Below are 20047 nucleotides of genomic sequence, written 5' to 3'. Positions count from 1 at the left end.
CACAGTATCACAGTTTACTTCATTGTAACATTTTCACAAAATCTTTCCCGTATTAGTTTTCTATTGATCTCATATTAAATTACCACAAATTTTGGGACCTGAAACAACATAAACAAATCATCTCACATTTATTTAGGTCAGAAGTCCAACATCGGTCTCCCTGGGCTAAAATCAAGGTGTCTGCAGGCCTTGTGCTGTCTGGGGGCCCTAGGGAAGAATCTATTTACTTGCTCATACGCTGTTGGCATAATTCATTTTCTTGCAGTCATAGGATGAGGTTGCCATTCCTTGCTGTCAGCTGAGGGATATTCTCAGCTTCTGGAGGCTGCCACCTTCCTTGGCCCTCTTCCTCCATCTTCAAAACAGCAATGGCAGCTTGAGTCCCTCTCAATGTCTGAATCTCTCCTGCAGCTTCTTCCATTAAATCTGTTTGATTCTTCTGCTGGTAAGAACTCATGTGATTAGACTGAGTCCATTCAGATACTCCAGGATAATTTTCCTGAGATTCCAAGATAATCTCCCTACTTTAACATCCAAACCCTCAATTCCATCTGTAAGATTCCTTTTGCCATGTAATGTACCGTATTCACATGTTGCAGAGATGATGGTGTGGCCTATTTAGCCTACTACACTTATCACAGTCGCAGCCTCCCTCACTCTGAAGGAGGAGGAGGCCTCCATCCTGCTAGGCCCGTTTATATAAAAGTGGCCTCCATGATTGGAGATTTCTGTGAATTTTTGGTACTTTTACCTGTAGCTCTTTATTTGCTTGCTAGACTTGGGTATATAGTCAGAGTGTACTTCTCCAGAAAAGATCATTCTCACTCTTGGATACAATGTGTGCTGAATGGGAATCCATTAGTTTGGATTCCCCAAAATCTGACTCTCAGTCAAGGACTTGGGTTCAGGTAGTCTATTTGGGAAGTGATCCCAGGAAACTAAAGTTTGATAAAAAAATAAAAGGAGAAGAGCCAACTAACTGAAAAATGGGATTGATGGTAGGTTAATTAGTTGGTTATCTTGAGGGCAACTGGGCTCGGTCCTGGTCAGGACACTCTGAGAAACCATGTGAAATTGTAAGCTATACCTCAGAATCCACCTAGCAGTGATGGAGAGGCTGGGCCATTGTTTCAAAACATCTCCCATCCTCCATTGGATTAAGGTTATCCCTTGGGTGTTAACTCCCCTGAACTTCCAGGTTGGGCATGGTATATGCAAAGGAGCAAATGTCATTGCTGATGGAGAAAACTCTCAGGGGGAGAAGAATAAAATAAGCACCTGGAAATTGTTACCTTAAAGGAAACTATCTACCTGACACGGACCAAAGGGCTATGGGGTTGGGCATCAACAGCATTTGTTTACAATGTTCTGCCTCTGAGAATATACTGAATGCCTGCTAAAACCTGTCTGCCCTCCCTCCACCCCCATCCATTTAGCAGTGTGCCATTCTGCTTTCTGATACATGTCTATGTAACATGGCCCCTCTGCCCTCTGACATGGACTGGACCTGGGATGGACACCTGACCCAGACTAAGCCAGAGGGAATATCTTGGATATTTTCACTGAATGGCTCAGTGATATGTAACCAGTTATACCTGCTTAATAGCAGGCATGGATGAAAGCTGCAGGAAGGCATTTCCCATCCACAGTGTGGTCTAGAGAAGCAAAAGGAAGGTGATCTACAGAGGAATTAGACCAAAGCAGATGTGCAGAGTGAAGGGTTCAAGATGGAGAGAGTTTGGGCAACTTTCCTGTCCTTGGTTCCAGTGAATTTGGGGCCCAGTTTTATTCGTGCTGTATATTCTGTGAAATTTGTTCTCTTGTGACAAGGCAGATGTACTGGGTACTATTGCTAAAGCCCTGAAAATTAGAAGCTTAGCACAACAATTTTCCTATGCTCATTAATTCCATGAGTCAATAATTTGAAATTTGAACAAGACAGAGTAGGAATGTCTTTTGTGCACCAAGATGTTTAACCTCACCTGGAAGGAATCCACAGTTTGAGGTGACTCAAAGGAAGGAACACACCCACTGGGTTTATTCCTCTCTGCTCAGAGAATGATTTGGGTCAGGTTGTCATGATCTGTAGTGGCACACTTCACTTGGAGCTGGTTTCCTGCTGAGCTGTCTCATGTGCATTGGGTCCTCCTCATGCTGAGAACACACGTACTTCCCTCTGACTCAGGTCAGCTACCGCAGGGGTTTTAGGCCTGGCTTCACTGGGTACTTCTGGCACAAACTTCCAGAGAACCCCTGGGTCTTATTTTCTTCCGATAGAGGCTGTAGGTGGGCCAGGCTCTTAGACTCTCACCACCCATCCTCTGGTCCTTTTCCAAGAGCAACCCAGTTGTGGGAGGAAACTGTGGAGCCTTTGCTAGTGTGCTAATTGCACAGTTTTGAGTTGAATCAGAAAGGAATTGGAGCCCCCAGGGGAAGCACTTAAGCTCTTGAGGGAGATGTGAGAAATGTGTCTCAGGACTATACAGTGGCCTGATTGGGGTCTGTGGGGCATGGGAGGGGAGCATTGTGTGGGTGTAGGGGGGTGTTGAAGTCAACAGGTCCATCTACTGGCAGAGGATGAAGCCCAACAAGAAAGTCTTTGTTTGCAGCCATCTTCCTGCCCCTATGAGAATGCCACCTTCCTGAGAGAAAGGGGTTTTGCCTCTCACTATCCTCAGCATCTCTCCCTCCATAGTTTTTGAATGAATGACAAGGTCTACAGTCTACTACTGCAGCTGCTGTCTTGCTTCATTCTCTACCCCTCTAACCTCTCCCTGTGTTCCCCCTTATGTCTCCACTGCCCGCCACAAGCAGATAAATATGAACGAGATTCCTCTGTCTCTGGAAAGAGGGTAGCTTATGTTTCCCTCATCACCTCCCCACCCGCCAACCCCATCCTCTACTCCATACACACTTCTACACACAGAGACTTCTCCTCCTTGTTGGCAGCAAAACCACAATCTGTGGGGAATCTCAATGTTTTACAAAAACAATGAATTGTATGTTGCTTCTGAAAATAGAAAAAGCAATAGAAAGGCCAGATCCTCTCAAAAGGCTATTCTCAACTATGAGATTTGAATTCTTAAAGGGGCTTTCTGTATTTTACCTAAGAACTGGTGAGAAAGCTGGCTCAGGGATACTATTGGCTGCTGACCCACAGCAGGCCAATCCTGACCTCCAAATCACTCATTGGAAATATTCAGACTTTGTGGTTGGAAAGTGCACTAGGTTTCTGGTCCCACAGCCCCGCACACAGTGACTAATGGGAGATTAAGAAAATTGTCTTCTCTGCTTTCCGGACAGTTTGTTCTCTGGTTGTGGCTGTGCTCACGAGTGGGTTAAAGAGGAGAGGGAGAAGCAGAAAATCATCATTTGAGTGTCAGGGGAGAAAAGAAACCCAAGAAGTTAATCTAGAAGGTACGAAAGGGAGGGGAAGCTCTACAGCTCTGGGGTGTGGGTGGGGCGGTAAGCAGAGGAAGGGAACCTGACTGGGGAAAGGCGGGGTCCCCCAGAGAAGGGAAGCTTCCTGGAGAGGAGGCTCTCCACAACTGGCTTTACCTCAGGCCTCAAAGTCTGAGGGAGGAGGAAGGGAGGGGAGGGAGGGTATGGAAGAATATTAAGTGACGACTGAAGAAATTCAACTCTGGCCAGAGAAGTGAGTGGAGGAGGGCAGAAAACTGCCTCCCTCATCTTTGTGTGGTTGGCTTGTTCCATGGAATGTTTAATGAATCAATCTATCCGGAGAAACCTGAACCCAGAGAGAAAGGCGGCTGCACAAGACCATAGTTGGGGCGCTGATGATCCCAACACTGGTTACAGGAAGGTTTGACCCAGATCAGAACTAGTGTCAAGTCTCCTTGGCTGATTTCTCTGTCTGTGACCCTAGGTCTCTGGTCCCTGCCCCTCCTGGGTGACTCATCTTTGGTGCTTGTGGAGCCAGCTGCTTCCCTGCAGGTCTACCTGCCGGATGCCCGTCTCTTCCTCCTTCTCAGCTTGTTTGCACTGGTCTCAGCTAGGGTCCATGCCACTAGCTCCTATCAGCTTCTCAGAAAGGAAAATTGACACTTAGGTCTGCAAAACACTGCAGTCTGAAGAAGTGCTGCAGTTGTGTGCACTCATCCTTTCCTTCTGCACATGATCATTGAATTTATACCAGTAGTCAGATGGAAATGAAATGAGAGCCACAAAGGCCAGCCGCATACACAATTTTAAGTACTTTAGTAACTATGCTTTTAAAAGTAACATAGAAACGTACGAAATAAATTTTAATAATATGTTTTCTTGAACTTCAAATGACCAAAATTATATTATTTAAATTTTAATTAATGTAAAATATTAACAATGAGATATTTAATATGCTTTTATTCTAAATTTTCAAAATTGTGTGTATTTTATATTTCCATTGCCACTAGCTAAAGGGTATCATTTTGGACAGCCCAAGTTTACACCACACTCCAGGCACTGTGATGGGATATGGAAGAAACCCTCTGTGAGCACAGGGTCAGTAGAGGGCGCTCAGTGTCTGCTTCACAATGTTTTGTTCAGGAAGCATTAGCAGCCTCAGTAGACACTCCTACTAGGTATCTATTGCAGCTGACCAGCCACAGCTACTGGCCACCAGAATCCTCAGCCCAGGAAGCCCCTGTGGCCTCAGAAAGAATATGCCTGAAAGAATGTGTTAGGAATCTGTCTGTGCCCTGGAATATGCACGTCTTTTCTTGCCTTAGATATATGATGGCTGGGGCCCCCGTCTGATTCTAATCCTTTGTTGAATAGACCATTTGACTGTCATGGGGCCAGCTGATCCAATCCTGGCCATGGTGGGAGGAAACATCAATATCAAACAAACAATTCTACAACAAGTGAATTCTGAGTGGGGCAGGTCAAGCCAGGGTCATGTTTACAGGAAAAGAGTAGAGGGTTCCTGCCACACACACACCCGCACTCTCAGCTCTGCAGTGTTGCTGTGAACAGAGTCAGGACATCAGGTTGAGAAACACTCCTTTCATGACATTTTGTATTAATCAGATACAAGGTTGCCCTTCTGAGTAACAAACATGGGGTCTCCTACCAGCTATGATTGGAGGCCCCCTGCCCCACTCTGAATTGAGTTGATGTAGAATTGTTTGCTTGTTGGACATTGTTTTTTGTTGGCTTAACTGGCTACTTAGTTTCGTCCTTAAGTCTAATGTCTCTTGCTTTCCCTTATGGAATCCCAAGGAACATTTTGTAGAATTTCTTTCCAACTTCTCGTCTTATTTGGAGTCTTATCTGACTTCAAGTTTGTGTGTGAGACTTTCAATATGCAAGTAGTTTTGTTTCTTTCCTCTGGCAAAACTCAAGTTATCAGGAAGCATTAAGTCTTACATGATTGCTTTAATTTGCCTTTGGTAGAGTTTGTTGGATAGACTTAACAAAGGAATTACTTAAAAGAGGGTTGGATGATGGCTGGACACATGGCTAAAGGAAGAGAAGTCTCCCAGGACCATGGATGTGCAGCTCTCTCACACAAAGTATGTCTTTTATTAAAGATTCTTTTAAACAGAATAAGTTAGGAAAAGTCTGGGTTCTTAGGATTTTTAATGCTGCTCTGCTGACATTGATGAGGTGATATTGTTATCTTGAGGATCCAGGAGCATCCTGATCTTACTAATATGTAGATGATGTCAAGGGAGTACAAGAAAATCAAGTAACTGACTGAGCCCCTGGGAGGTAAACATCTCTGAATTTGGGTAAGGGTTGGCTTTGCACGCCAACCTAAAAATCAACAGCTCCTTATGATTATCAGATAACTGTGGGTGATGTGAAGCTTACACAAGGAGAGAAGAGACAAGTTAAAAAGTTCTTTTAAGATTCTGCCAGCCTGGCATGTTTCTGTCCTTATCATATTAACCTAGAGCTTCAGGAAGCCAAGGCTACTGGGAAGTACTCCCAGGGCCAAAGGTAAAATCCTCAACCCGCTTTTTTCAGGTCAGAGTGGACATACCACAAAGAACTGAGAAAATTAAAATCTCTAGCTGAATGAATCAATCAACAAACATTTATCAGGAGGCAGATGTTTGGTACTGTGATGGAGTCTGTAACTGGAGCACAAAGAATAGTGAGATGTAATGTTTTCTCCTTAGAGATCTCACCATTTACTTGGCATATTGGTCTCCTGGTGTTCTCCACCATCGAGGTTTTCTTCCTTTCCTTCTTCTCCTCTTTCTTCCTTCCTATCTTCTTCCTTCCTTTCTCTAGCCCTCCTTTCCTTCCTTCCTTTCTCCCTTCACAGAAGGGGTACTGCAGGAATGCATGGAATATGCATAATCAGTTTCTCTGAGTGCTGGACACTTATTCTCTCCCCCCTTCCTTTGTTCTCACCATTAAGAGCTGATCTTCTAAGACACTTTGGCTAAGACACCATTACTGTTTTAGCTGAGCCCTGATCTCTCTCCTCAGGCCTAAGCTCTAAGCCCCTCATTGAAATGAAGCTCCTTGAGGATGGGGGCATCTGGCTGGAGTGCACATCTGTAGGGTGGTAGCCAGAGCCCCAAGCAGAACAGAGGGATCCCTGGGCAGAGGTCATGGCTGCCCTGGAGGAGGCTTACACTGTGGACACAGACAGCCTCTTCATGGTCTCCATGGCTGTGAGCATCAGGGACCACTCTGTGAGGAATGTGTCCTGCTCCATCAATAACACCCTACCTGGCCAGAAGAAGGAAACTGTGATTTTCATTCCAGGTTAGTTCCCTGCCCTCTGGAGGCTCATTGTGTGGAGGCAGGATCCTCAACAGACAGATTGGAGGCTGGAGTGGGGATTGGGAGGTAGGGGTGTTTGATGGAAGTATCCTGGGTCCTGAAGGACTGGAGGCTGCAATTGAGCTGAAGTCTCTTCCCTTGTCACAAGAGGAAAATCAAATAGTCTCAAAACACATGATTAGGAGCCTCTTCTCTGAGGGTAAATTTGATTGGGTTTTTTGTTGTTGTTGTGGTGGTTTTTATCGTGCAGCAATTTATTTTTTCTGAGGAGGGAAAGACTCATGAACCTGCAGAGATTTCTAAACATTTAGAACAGCCATAAAACATGGACAGTGATATGGATGGATGTCTATCTATACCTAGAGGTGCTGCCTGATGAATTCCTCGCTTCCTGCCTGTGGGATTTCCCAAAGGACAAAGCAGGGAAATTCTCCATCTACAGATATCCATAAATTCATTCAATAAGCATCACATATGTTCAAAGCACTGTTCTACAAAGCAAAGATGAATCACAGAAGAAAATACACGAAGATCCCTGCCCTCATGGGGCTCACATTCTACAGCAGCAGAGAGCAATAAATGAAGTAATTAAAACAAGCAGTGAAATCATTAATTAAACTGTGGATTTTATCAGATGGTGATAAGTACTGTAGAAAAATTAATCGTGGAGGTGATATTGATTGCTAGGGTGTGGGGAAGTTGTAATGTAAATGGGAAGATCAGGGAAGACTTCATGGGAAAGGTGGCTGTTGGCAAGCGAGACATGAGCTGTGCAGATATTTGAGGACTGAGCAAGCCAGGTAGCAGGAACAGCATATGCAAAAGGCGTGAAGCAGGAACGTGTCTGGCAGTTTCAAGGAACCCCCAAGAGGCAGATGTGTCTGGAATGGATTGAGTGTAGGGAGAGTTGGAGGACATGAATTCAGAGAGGCAATGGGTCCACACCATATGGGGCAATGTAGGCCACAGACGGACTTTGGTTTTAGTGTGAGTGAGTTAGAAAACACTGCAGGGTTTTGAGAAAAGGAATAACATGATCTCACTTAGGCTGCTGTGCTGAAGATAGACTGTAGAGGGTGTGGGCAGAAGCAGGAGGAGGGTATTGCAATATTTCAGACAAGAAGAGATGGTGGCTTGTCCCAGGGTGGTGGCCGTGGTGATCCAGCATGGCTGGTTAGCTTTTATTCACCCTGGTCCATCTCATGGTGACTCCAGGTGTTTCTGTTTTTTGTCTCCTGGGCCCCCATCCCTGGCACTCACTGCAGGGTGACTCTTTCTCTATCTGGGGTTTCTCAGAGAGAAGCCAGGAGGGTAGGGATCTGGGGAGCTCTTTAGATGTGAGTCCTGAGGGAGCCCTCATCCCAGGTCTCCTTTTTCTCACTAAATGGACCTTTTCTGGTTCCCTTTTCAGAATCTCTTCTTTTTAGCAAATCTCCCTGGATGGTGGCCCTGGCTGTCATTATGCCTACTTTGCTCCTCCTCAGCATTGGGAGCATCTGTCTTATCAAGAAACTCCACAGCAATAAGAGATTCACTTAAGGGAAAAAGAGATTGAAAATGAAGAGAGAGAAATTGCACATAAGGACGTGTGGAAACAATATGTAAAAAAGAGAAAGAATGTCACATAAAAGGTAAAGGAATATGTACACGGCCATGTCAAAAGAGTAGGTTCACGTCAATGTGAAAAAGGCAGTCACTGTCACCCAAAGGCCACAGCTCTGACAGCTAGAAGCCTGGGAAACAGAAAGAGGAAGCGAATAGAGGCAACAACAAGGGCTTGGAACTCTCACGTCCTAGGAATTAATCCTCAGAGCTTGCTTTCTTCCATTCTGCAAATGTTGCATCCATTCACCTGGCTACATGGAGCACTGTATTGTTGAACAAAAGCAAACCTAAATCAGTTCTGATAATCTCCAGCCCCAGATCTTATATCACTTCTGGTATTTTCACAATTCGCTGGGCAAGGAGTCTTTATAGAAAGAGCCAGTCAACCATTTAATACCAACTCAAATTCTCTTAGTTCCTATATGTAGGACATTCAGTTGTTTCTGTTTATTTTTTCAAAGCAACTTCAAGAGGAATTGTGTAAGTTTAGTGTTTCCTGAACTACTCCAGGCACAATTTGTCTTCTGCTTGGTTAGCCATCTCATGAAACTCACATCTCTGTCTGTCCCATTGCAGGATGGAGAAGAACCCTCTTCATGCTGATGAGCCCCTCTGACATTCTCTCATTTCCTGAGGTTTCTCTCCACTAGCCAGCCAGCCAACAGGACACATTAGAGGAGATGAACAACAGGGCCTAAGGCTGTTGGAGGGGAAGCAGAGGGCTGGGGTCAGTTCACTGTTGGTGTCCCACCAAATGCTAGATCTCAGCTCCCCTGTGAGGGAATTCCCAGAGTTCTTAATCAATTCTATGGCTTAGCTCCCACCACAGTTTTATTTTGGAAAAATTTAATCCATGATTACAGAGGTCTACCATACAGAGTGGACATTCCCATAGGTTACATTTTAGCAGTTGTTGCTCTGTGGATCCTGGATTAATTGAAAGCAAAACAATACTGGCTTAGTTATTTATAACCTGGAAGATGGTATAGACTGCACAGTTGAAGAGCCACGTGTGAGAAAGGCAATAAGCTTCCCCAAGCCTGTCTCGTGGGTGCACAGACAGGTGCCAGAAATGCCGCCTGCTCCAAGAGAACACTGATGTTCTGTGTGTAGCCTGTGAGGGGAGGGGAGGTGGGCAAGTGGGAGAGCAGGGAATCCACTTCTCTGGTCCTGAGGAGCACTTTGCATTTTATGATTTGTCACCTTCTGCTCAAAAGCACCAAAGAATCCAGGCTTCACCAGACACCATGGCACTGGGACCTTTCCTCCTTCCTTGTTTGAATTTAAAAATTGTCACAGCAGACTATTAACTTGGGAAAAGGAGAAAGTCATTTTAACACAATGGAAACGTAGATTGACTAAGTAATAATGACTGCAGATGGGAGAGTCTGCAGAATGTCAGGGTCTGAAGCATTTCCTATATCCAGAGAGGTCACAGCTGCAGACTCAGACCCATGTTGTTAAAGCAAAACTGGATGGAAATAGCTCCCCCTGCCTCTTGCCATACACAATTCTCAGGCAGCAGCTTGACTTTTGGGGACATTATCCTCCATTTTTACTCTTTGAAGCGTGCCCTTGTTAGTCATTTTAAAAAGTTATCACCTGGTTAAACTGGTGGAACACAGAGGACCAATGAAGGAACAGTTTACCCCCCAGGTACCTGTGTAGGGAGAAATTGGCCTTAATTGCTTTACAAGGAGACGGATAGGATGTCTTTGCTGGTTTAAGCCAGGTGGGAAAGTTTCTAACTACAGAGAGTCCCAGAAATTATATGTCTTGATTAGAAAAGGAGGCAGATCTGAGAATGTTGAGAGAATGTGGGAGCTATTAATTCTACCTCATTTGCTAAACTTTCTACATTTCCTAAAGCTCCAATTATCCTCTACCTGAGGCACCGCTCCTGTCCCTCAAGAGATACAGGTGCAGCCTCAGTCATTCACAGTCTGTGATCTGCCTGAGTTCTGGGACCAAAGCTCCTTCGCGGAAAAGGCCGCCATATGAGTGATCTCCTACCAGCTTTCTGGGACCTCTCTGGGTATCAGGAATGGCACAGTCTCCTGAGACCCCAGACCTAAACCTGAATCTTCCTCTGCAGCTGATGTGGTCCTGGACTCAGACACCACTTATCCTTTGCTCTTCCTGTCAGAAGACCAGAGAAGTGAGAGAGAGGGCCCTCCAGTCAGAGCATGCCTGACAATCCAGAGAGATTCAACTGTCAGCCTTGTGTCCTGGGCCTGGAGAGCTTCTTCTCAGGGAGACATTACTGGGATGTGGAGGTCAAACTGTGCTGGTGTGGGCTGTGCAGGTTGGTAGAGACAGTGTTGAGAGGAAAGGGGAGGCCCTACTGGTTCCTCAGAATGGCTTCTGGAGCTTGGAGATGATTGGAAACCAGTACCAGGCCCTGTCCTCTCCCGAGAAGATTCTCCCCCTGACAGTGTAACTTCACTAGGTGGGCATCTTCCTAGACTACGAAGCTGGAGAGCTGTCCTTCTATAAAATGAGAAATAGATTGCACATATAGACCTGGGCACATTTGCCCTTCTCTGGACCCCTGAGACTCTTGTTCAGGCTGGGTTCTGACGACAGCCCCCGCTTCATCTGCCCAGGGATCACAGGGGCCCAGGTAGTCATGGTGCTAGAGGGTGGCCTGATCCTTCGCAGGGCAGGGGCCCAACACAGCCACCAGGATCAATTCCTTCATCTCAGATCCAAGTAGAGAAGCTCCAACCATCTCTAATACCACAGCACAGCACCCCGTGAAGAGAAATCGGCCCTTCTTCCCCCTGGTCATAGAAGAGAACCTACTCCAGAGGCCACCTTGACACCCTCTTCAGGCCCCAGCCCCATCTCTCCCTCATTAGGTTGTTGCATTAGTAACTGATTTGCTTGTATCCATGGGGCAGCGTCCAGTCTCAGGGCAACTGGTGCTGCCACATGGCTCCCAACCAAGAAGAAAGTGTGAGAAAGTGACAAGGAGAAAACCTGCTACTTTAACATCAGAGTGACACATTCAGCCTGATACTCAAGTTGATGTCAGACACTGTGGACATGAGGAAAACAGGACACACTAGGATGTAAGAGGGGAGGGGGAAACCACAAATAGGGGTCAGAGGTAAAGGATAAAGGACCAGAGAAGTGAAAGGGGGCCAAGGCTGTAGGAATAGTTATTCCCCACCATTACAGCTAAGGGGTCCCAGGCGTTGATGGTCCATTTCCAACCCATGCCCAAGATTTCCAGACCACACATTAAGCTCCCCAGGCCTAGAACTGGGATGAAGAAGGATGAAGTTATTAAGAAGACGTCTGGATCTGACCCAGCTCAGGTGTCCCTGCAGTGAACAGGAGTCAGTACTCAGTTACTGAGTACGATCTAAGTTTTAAGGTCCCATCTGAGCAGGTGAATACTGACCAAGTGGATCGCGAGACTAGGGTTTGGTGGGGAGGGCAGCAGTTTCCAGCTTCTCAGTCTTTAGACACATAAAAATTATGGAGGACCCCGAAGAGCTTTGCTAATTTGGATTCTGTCTGTCAATATGTATGGCATTAGAGATTGAAAGTGAAACCATAGTTTGGTGGATACAGGCAATGTCTGTCGTTTGGTGGGCACATGGTGTATCTGTCATGTGGTGGGTACCTGGGGTGGGTGCAAGTGTGGAGGAGGGAGATAATTAGGAAAGAATTGCATTTGTCAATGCAAGAGATGATGATGCAGGTCTGGACCATGGTGGTAACCATGGAGTTGCAGAATGTAACAGATTCGGCAGCTATTTGGAGATAGGACCTGCTGATGGATTAGATGCTGGGATTGAGAGAATGGAAGCAAGGGTGACTTATGGGTTTTGACTTGAGCATCTGCGTGGATGGTGGGACACTAGTAGGAAAATGTTTCAATTGTGTTTCCTTTAGTTATGGGATTATGTATGCTCTGTGTGCTTGTGCACATGTGCACATGTGTATTTCTGGTTTTCTGTGTTTAGCACCTTCTGTGTCATCATTTTTATCATAAATTGTCTTCAAATACAGGGGAGTAACACAAGAAAGGATATGACAGGATTCTGTTTCTTAGAACATGACATTTTTTGCATTTGAAGCAAGGTTTGGTTCTAAAGGGAAGCATGACCTCAAGGACAGTCAGCACCCCCATTTACTCAGCTGAAAATGTAACTGGTTTACCCTGTAACACACCCTGAGTTTCGCTGAATTCACAAGAATGTGAGTCCACTGGAAATCTGTGCTCATGGGGCATCATAAATGCTTTATGTGAATGGAGTGGAAAGGAATATAGGCATGCATATTGGACAATCATCCTTTTCTCATAAAGATACTCTGTTGTTCTGTTGGATTTCACTTAAAAAACACAAGTTCACTGGGCAGCCATATGCAAAAGAATGAAACCGGACTACTGTCTTACACTGTACACAAAAACTGACTCAAAATGAATTAAAAACATGAACATAAGACCTGAAACCATAAAACACCTAGAAGAAAACATAGTGGGTAAGCTCATTGACATCTATCTTGGGGATGATATTTTGGATTTGACACCAAAATCAAAGACAACAAAAGTAAAAATAGATCAATACAGAGGGAAGAGAGCTCATCAAGATCATGGCATAGGAAGACTCTGAACTCACCTCCTCCCACAAACACAACCAGGTTACAACTATTCTTGGAAAAATTACCCCAGAGAGAGAATTAAAAACTGCATCAAAAGATCCCCACAATAAGAGACAGTCCTGAGTGAGGGAGAAGAGGCAGAAATTCCTTCTGGAGAGAAAAAAAATCCACCTTCAGGAGCTGCAGAGCTTCATAGCCAGCTGGGAGGGAGCCACCCTAAGGTAAGCAGCCCTCCCTGGAAGAGTGGAGACCTGAGTGGGCACATGTTACCACAATGAGCATACTTCAAACTCAGCATCACTGAGACAAGTCTTATATTATCTGGCTTCACTGGCTGTTAACTATAATGGGAAATACCCACAGAAAAGCTGTAGGGCATAAGCTCAAAAAAAATCAGCTCTTAAAGAGCCCAGGCACAAATTCACCCACCTCAGAAAGCAACCTAAAATCACCAGAAAGAAAGGTGCATAGTCCTTTGGCGAAAAGAGAATCACCTGGTAGGCTGTTGGTAAGATGGTGTGGGTGCATCTCCATAAGAAGTGAGACCTCTCCAGAGACTAGAACATTGGTGGCAGCCATTGTTGTGACTTGGTTCAGGTGTGCTGACACAGATGCTGGCACATGACTCTGGAGTTCATCCCCTAGCCTGTTAGCCCAGGGTCTGCCCCACTCACTAGAGTGCAGATTTAATCCAGCTCAGCCAGGGTAGGCAGATCACCCTAAGGACTGGCCCCACCCAACAGCAAGCCCTCAGGATACTTGTTGGCCTGCATAGACTAGATGCCTTGATCCTCTGCAGGTAGGAGAGTGTGTCTACCCCTAGGGGGCAGACACACCTGCGTGAGGTGCAGGTGAACTGTGGGAGGCATTTATGGAGAGTGTAAGGGCATCTGCAGTGGGGTGACTGGGTATGTTCCAGAGGGTCAGGAAGAGTGCATGGGCCAGGACTGTGTTGACAGTGTGTGTGGACCTGTGGTGGATGGGGCTTATCAGTGGCAGAAAACCTGTACTTCCCAAACAGCCACAAAGGGGATCAGCCCACCTTCCAAAGCCTGAAACCATTGGGTGCTCCTGTACCTGGGGCCAGCCCCTCATAGCTGAAATACTAAGAAAGCTGACAAGGAGCCTTGCAAGCCTGAGGCCTACAGCAATTGTAAGCCCCTGAGCCAGCAACCAGCCAAACTGGGGGTCTACTCACTTAACAGACAAAAGGCAACAGAATTGTGCTATTAGACCTTGCAGGCAACCGTGTTGGGGCTCCCAAAATTCACTTTACAACCAGCTGGCCAGGGAGGAAAAGCCTAGACTCCCTGGATACCTGCAGTAAAAGCAATCCTGATGCAGCAGAAGGGAAAAGCAGCCCACACAGGGGTCAATCCTGGAACATTTGAATTGGTGATGAGAGGGAAGCACACTGCTGAGCTTCAAAAAGCATCTCTTACATAAGGCCACTTCTCCAACATTAGGAGACATAGCTGACTCGCTTAATACATAGATATAAGCACAGAGAAAGAGGCATAATGAGGAGGCAAAGGAATACATTACAAGCAAGGGAACAGGACAAAACCCTAGAAAAAGAACTAAATGAAACAGAAATAAGCAATCTACCTGGCAAAGAGTTCAGACAAAAAGCCATAAGAATGCTCACTGATCTTGGGAGAATACTGAATGAACACAGTGAGAATATCAACAAAGAACTGGAAAATATAAAAAAGAACCAATCAGAAAGGAAGAATACAATGCAGGTTATGAAAAATTCACTAGAAGGACTGAATAGCAGAGTAGATGATACAGAAGAATGGATCAGTGAGCTGGATGAAAGACCAGAGGAATTCACCCAAGCTGAACAGATAAAAGAAAAAAGAATTTAAAAGAACAGGGACAGTCTAAGGGAACTCTGGGACAATATCGAGTGCACTAACATTTGTATCATAGGCGTCCCAGAAAGAGGAGAGAGACAAAAGGAATTCATTTGAATAAATAATAACAGAAATCTTTCCTAACCTAAGGAAAGAAACAGACATCCAAGCACAGGAAGCACAGAGAGCACCAAACAAGATAAACCCAAGGAGGTACACACCAAGACACATTATAATTAAAATGTCCAAAATTAAAAATAAAGAGAGAATCCTAAAAGCTGCAAGACAAAGGCAACAAGTGACACACAAAGGAAAGTCCATAAGGCTACTAGCAGACTTCTCAGCCAAAATTCTACAGGCTAGAAGAGAGTGGCATGACATATTTAAAGTACTGAAAGGAAAAACCCTGCAAACAAGAATACTCCACCCAGCAAGGTTATCATTCAGATGGAAGGAGAGATAAAGAGTTTTCCAGACAAGCAAAAATTAAAGGAGTTTATCACCAAGAAACCAGTCCTACAAGAACTGCTGAAGGGACTTATTTAAGTGGGAAAGAGAAGACCGTAAACAGGAAGAAGAAAATTATCAAAAAGAAAAAAACAGGCAATAAAATCACTGTTAAAGGCAAAAATACAGCAAAGGTAGCAGATCAATGACCTATGAAGGTTAAAAGAGAAGAGTACTAAAATTACCTATTTCAATGATAAAATGGTAATGGATACACATACACAAAATAAGAGATTAGATATGATTTCAAAAACATAAAATATGGAGGAGAGTAAAAAAGTAGAGCTTTTAGAAAGAAGTCAAACTAAAGAGACTATCAACTCAATATAGATTGCTATATATGTAGAATATTATATATGAACCTCATGGTAATTCCAAACCAAAAACTTATAATAAATAAATAAATAAATAAGAGAATGGAAATCAAACATATTACTAAAGAAAACCATCAAACCACAAGTGAAGAGAGCAAGAGAAGAAAGGAACAGAGAACTTAAAAAAATCCAGACAAAAAGTAACAAAAGTGGCAATAAATACATATTTATCAATAGTTACTTTAAATGTCAAAGGACTAAATGCTCCAATAAAAGGCATGGGGGGCTGACTGGATTTAAAAAGACGACCCATATATATGCTGCATACAAGAGACACACTTCAGACCTAAAGACACTAACAAAATGAAAGAGAACGACTGGGAAAAGATACTCCTTGCAAATGGCAAAGAAAAGAAAGCTGGGGTAGCAACACTTAGATCAGAGAAAATAGACTTTAAAACAAAAACTGTAACAAGAGACAAAGACGGACACTACATAATGATAAAATGAACAATCCAACAAGAGAATAGAACACCTGTAGATACCTATGCACCCAACATAGAAGCACCTAAATATATACAGCAATTATTAACAGCCATAAAAACGGAAATAGACAGTAATACAATAATAGTAGGGGGCTTTAACATTCCACTTACACCAATGGATAGATCATCCAAACAAAAGATCAATAAGGAAACATTGGCCATAAATGACATATTAGATCAGATGGACTTAGTAGATATATAGAACATTCCATCCAAAAATCACAGAATACACATCCTTTTTGAATGCTCATGGAACATTCTCAAGGACTGATCTCAAATTAGGCCACAAAACAAGTCTCAATAAATTTCAGAAGATCAAATAATACTAAGCATCTTTTCTGACCACAAAGGTATGAAATGAGAAATCAACTACAAGAAGAAAATCAGAAAAGCTACAAAAATATGATTACAGAAAAGCTACCGAACAATGACTGGGACAATGAAGAACTCAAAGGAGAAATAAAAAAATACCTGGAAACAAATGAGAATGAAAATACAACATGCCAAAATCTATTGGGTACAGCAAAAGTGGTTCTAAGAGGGAAGTTTATAGCTATTCAGGCCTACCTCAACAAACAAGGAAAAGTCCTAAAAAAAACAATCTAACAGTGCACCTAAAGGAACTGGAGAAAGAAGAACAAACAAATCCCCAAATCAGCAGAAGGAAGGAAATAATAAAAATCAGAGCAGAAATAAATGAAATGGAGATGAAAAAACAACAGAAAAAAATCAATGAAACCAAAAGCCAGTTTTTTGAAAAGATAAACAAAATTGATAAACCTTTAGCTAGACTCACCAAGAAAAAAAGACAGAAGGCTCAAGTAAATAAAATCAGAAATTAAAGAGGAGAAATTACAATGGACACCTCAGAAATACAAAGGATTACAAGAGAATACTATGAAAAGCTATACTCCAGTAAATTGGGTAATCTAGAAGAAATGGACGAATTCTTAGAATCATTCAACCTTCCAAACCTGAATAAAGAAGAAGAGGAGAATTTGAACACAGCAATCACCAGTAAGGAGATTGAAACAGTAATCAAAAATCTCCCCAAAAATAACAGTCCAGGGCCAGATGGCTTCTCTGGTGAATTCTATTAAACATTCAAAGAATTAATACATATCCTTCTCAAACTCTTCCAAAAAATTGAAGAGGAGGGGAGGCTTCCTAACTCATTCTATAAGCCAATATTATCCTTATACCAAAACCAGACAAGGACAACACAAAAAAAGAAAATTACAGGTCAATATCATTGATGAACATTAATGCAAAAATCCTCAGCAAAATACTAGCAAATTGAATACAACAATACGTTAGAAAGATCATACAACATGATCAAGTGAGATTTATTTCAGGGATGCAGGGATGGTTCAACATCCTCAAATTAATCAATGTGATACACCACATTAACAAAATGAAGAATAAGAGTCACATGATCATCTCAATAGATGCAAAGAAAGCATTTGACAAGATACAGCATCCATTTACGATAAAAACTCTAAATAAAATGGGGATAGAGTGAAAATATCTCAACATAATAAAGGTCATATATGAAAACCCTACAGCTAATATCATTCTCATTGGAGAAAAACTGAAGGTTATCCCTTGAAGAACAGGAACTAGACAAGGATGCCCACTGTCACCACTCTTACTTAACAAAGTATTGGAAGTCCTAGCAAGAGCAATAAGGCAAGAAAAAGAAATAAAAGGGATTCAAAATGTAAAAGAAAAAGTGAAACTGTCACTATTTGCAGCTGATATGATTTTACATATAGAAAACCCTAAAGAATCCACTAAAAAACTTTTAGAAATAATAAATGAATACAGTCAAGGTGCAGGATACAAAATCAAACTACAAAAATCAGTTGCATTTCTACACACTAGCAACAAATTACCAGAAGGAGAAATTAAGAATACAATCCCACTTACAATTGCAACAAAAATACTAAAATACTTTGGAATAAACTTAACCAAAGAAGTGAACAATCTATACACCAAAAACTGTAAAACATTGTTGAAAGAAATTGAAGAAGACACAAAGATGTGAAAAGATATTCCATGCTCTTGGATTGGAAGAATTAACTTAGTTAAAATGTCCATAATTCCTAAAGCAATCTACAGATGCAATGCAATCCCTATCAAACTTCCAACAACATTTTTCACAGAAATAGAACAAAGAATACTAAAATTTATATGGAACAACAAAAGACCTTGAATAGCCAAAGGAATCCTGAGAAAAAGAACAAAGCTGGAGGTATCACACTCGCTGATTTCAAAATACACTACAAAACTATAGTAATCAAAACAATGTGGTACTGGCACAAAAACAAACATGTAGATCAATGGAAAAGAATCAAGAGCCCAGGAACAAACCCACACATCCGTGGACAGTGAATTTTTGACAAGGGAGCCAAGAACATACAATGGAGAAAGGAAAGTCTTCGATAAATGGTGCTGGGAAAACTGGATAGCCACATGCAAAAGAAAATAGGCTGTGAATCTTTAACAGGAAGTTTCTCAGTGAGTAAGAAAGCAGGAAGCACTCAGAGAAAGGAGTTTTTTGCCCCTTTGCAGCTGCAGCATGACATTGGGAGAAATATTATTTCGGTTAACTATGTAGTTGTCTTCATCAAGCATGTCTGTTATCTCGGGCTGATGACCAGCAGGGCAGACTGTGACATATGATTTCATTTTTACTGTCTCATCCCACCATAATGTAATTCCCATTCTCCTATTTTATTTTGTCTCTGAACTCAACCCCATGCATCTCCTCAACTTTCTTCACAAGTGATTTTATGCCTGCTCTTCTTTAAGTGATTTTAGGGCCCTACATCCTACAGGTCCTCCAGAACATTGATTCCCTTCTTGTGGTTTCAGTGGAGAAGAGAGCACTTCTCTCAGCAGATGCCAGGGAATGGACAGAAGGGCCCTGAGGCAGTGCTTGTCCCCGTCTCAAGCTGTTCCTGAGAGGCAGTCCTGGAGCCTCCTGCTCACACAGCCTCCTGGAGGGAGCCTGACTCTTACTAGGAGGGGCAGGTACCTGGGGCCAGTTTGTCAATATTTTGGGGGCTGGGTAGGCATTTAGGAGCTAAACATCCCTCGATAAAAATACTCCACTGATCACTTTAGAACATATAACTGAAAGATACTCCTACATGTGTGTTTCAAACACAGCATTGTTGCCTCAACATTTCAGAATTGTGTTCTAGGTCATAGGTGTGCTGAAGTAGTGAGGGTAAACTGCACTGATGTTTGAAAGTTACTTTAGAAGTCACCAAATAAATGAGTGAAATAAATAAATAAGAATTGATGGGGAATGAACAGAAGGATTGATTATAATAAAGCAAGTATAGGAAAATAGTCACCGTAAAATCTAGATAGTAGGGGTATTTGGTGTTCATTGAAAAAGGCTTTTAACTTTGCTCTATGTTTGAAAAGTTTCATGATAAACTGTTGATAGTTGAGGGTAGGGAGGGAATAATTGTATTTTTTTGCTGGTAACAGACATCAGAAATACCACTGGCTTCAACAAAACACGGGTTGCTTTCTTTTCACGTAAAACACAGAGGGCAGCAGTCAGGAGCTGGTCTGGCAGCTCCGAGATGCACTCATGCCCCAGCCTCCTTCTGTCTTTATTCTCTGTCATCTCGGCATGTAGCTTTCATTCTCAGGGTTGCCTCATGGTCACCAGATGGTTGCTGCACTCCAGCTTAAAGGACCATGTTCTAGGCAAAAGGAAGGAGGAAGTAGGGAGATTATAGACCTCCCTTGAGAAACACAACCCAACAACTTCCACCTACAAATCATTGGCCCAAGCTTAGCCCCTTGGTCTCTCCTGTCCATGAGGGTGATGGACACA

General features: G+C 43.1%; 1 pseudogene; it reads left to right on the top strand.

The window, feature by feature from the left end:
- Positions 1–6566: 6566 nt before the first annotated feature.
- Positions 6567–13687, top strand: LOC106837880 (butyrophilin subfamily 2 member A2-like; annotated as a pseudogene).
- The last annotated feature ends 6360 nt before the right edge of the window (positions 13688–20047 follow it).

The sequence above is a fragment of the Equus asinus genome, chromosome 8 (genome assembly GCF_041296235.1).
Source record: "Equus asinus isolate D_3611 breed Donkey chromosome 8, EquAss-T2T_v2, whole genome shotgun sequence".
Lineage (NCBI taxonomy): Eukaryota > Metazoa > Chordata > Mammalia > Perissodactyla > Equidae > Equus > Equus asinus.
The sequence above is the reverse complement of the archived record's forward strand: the minus strand, read 5'-3'. Positions and strand labels throughout refer to the sequence as shown.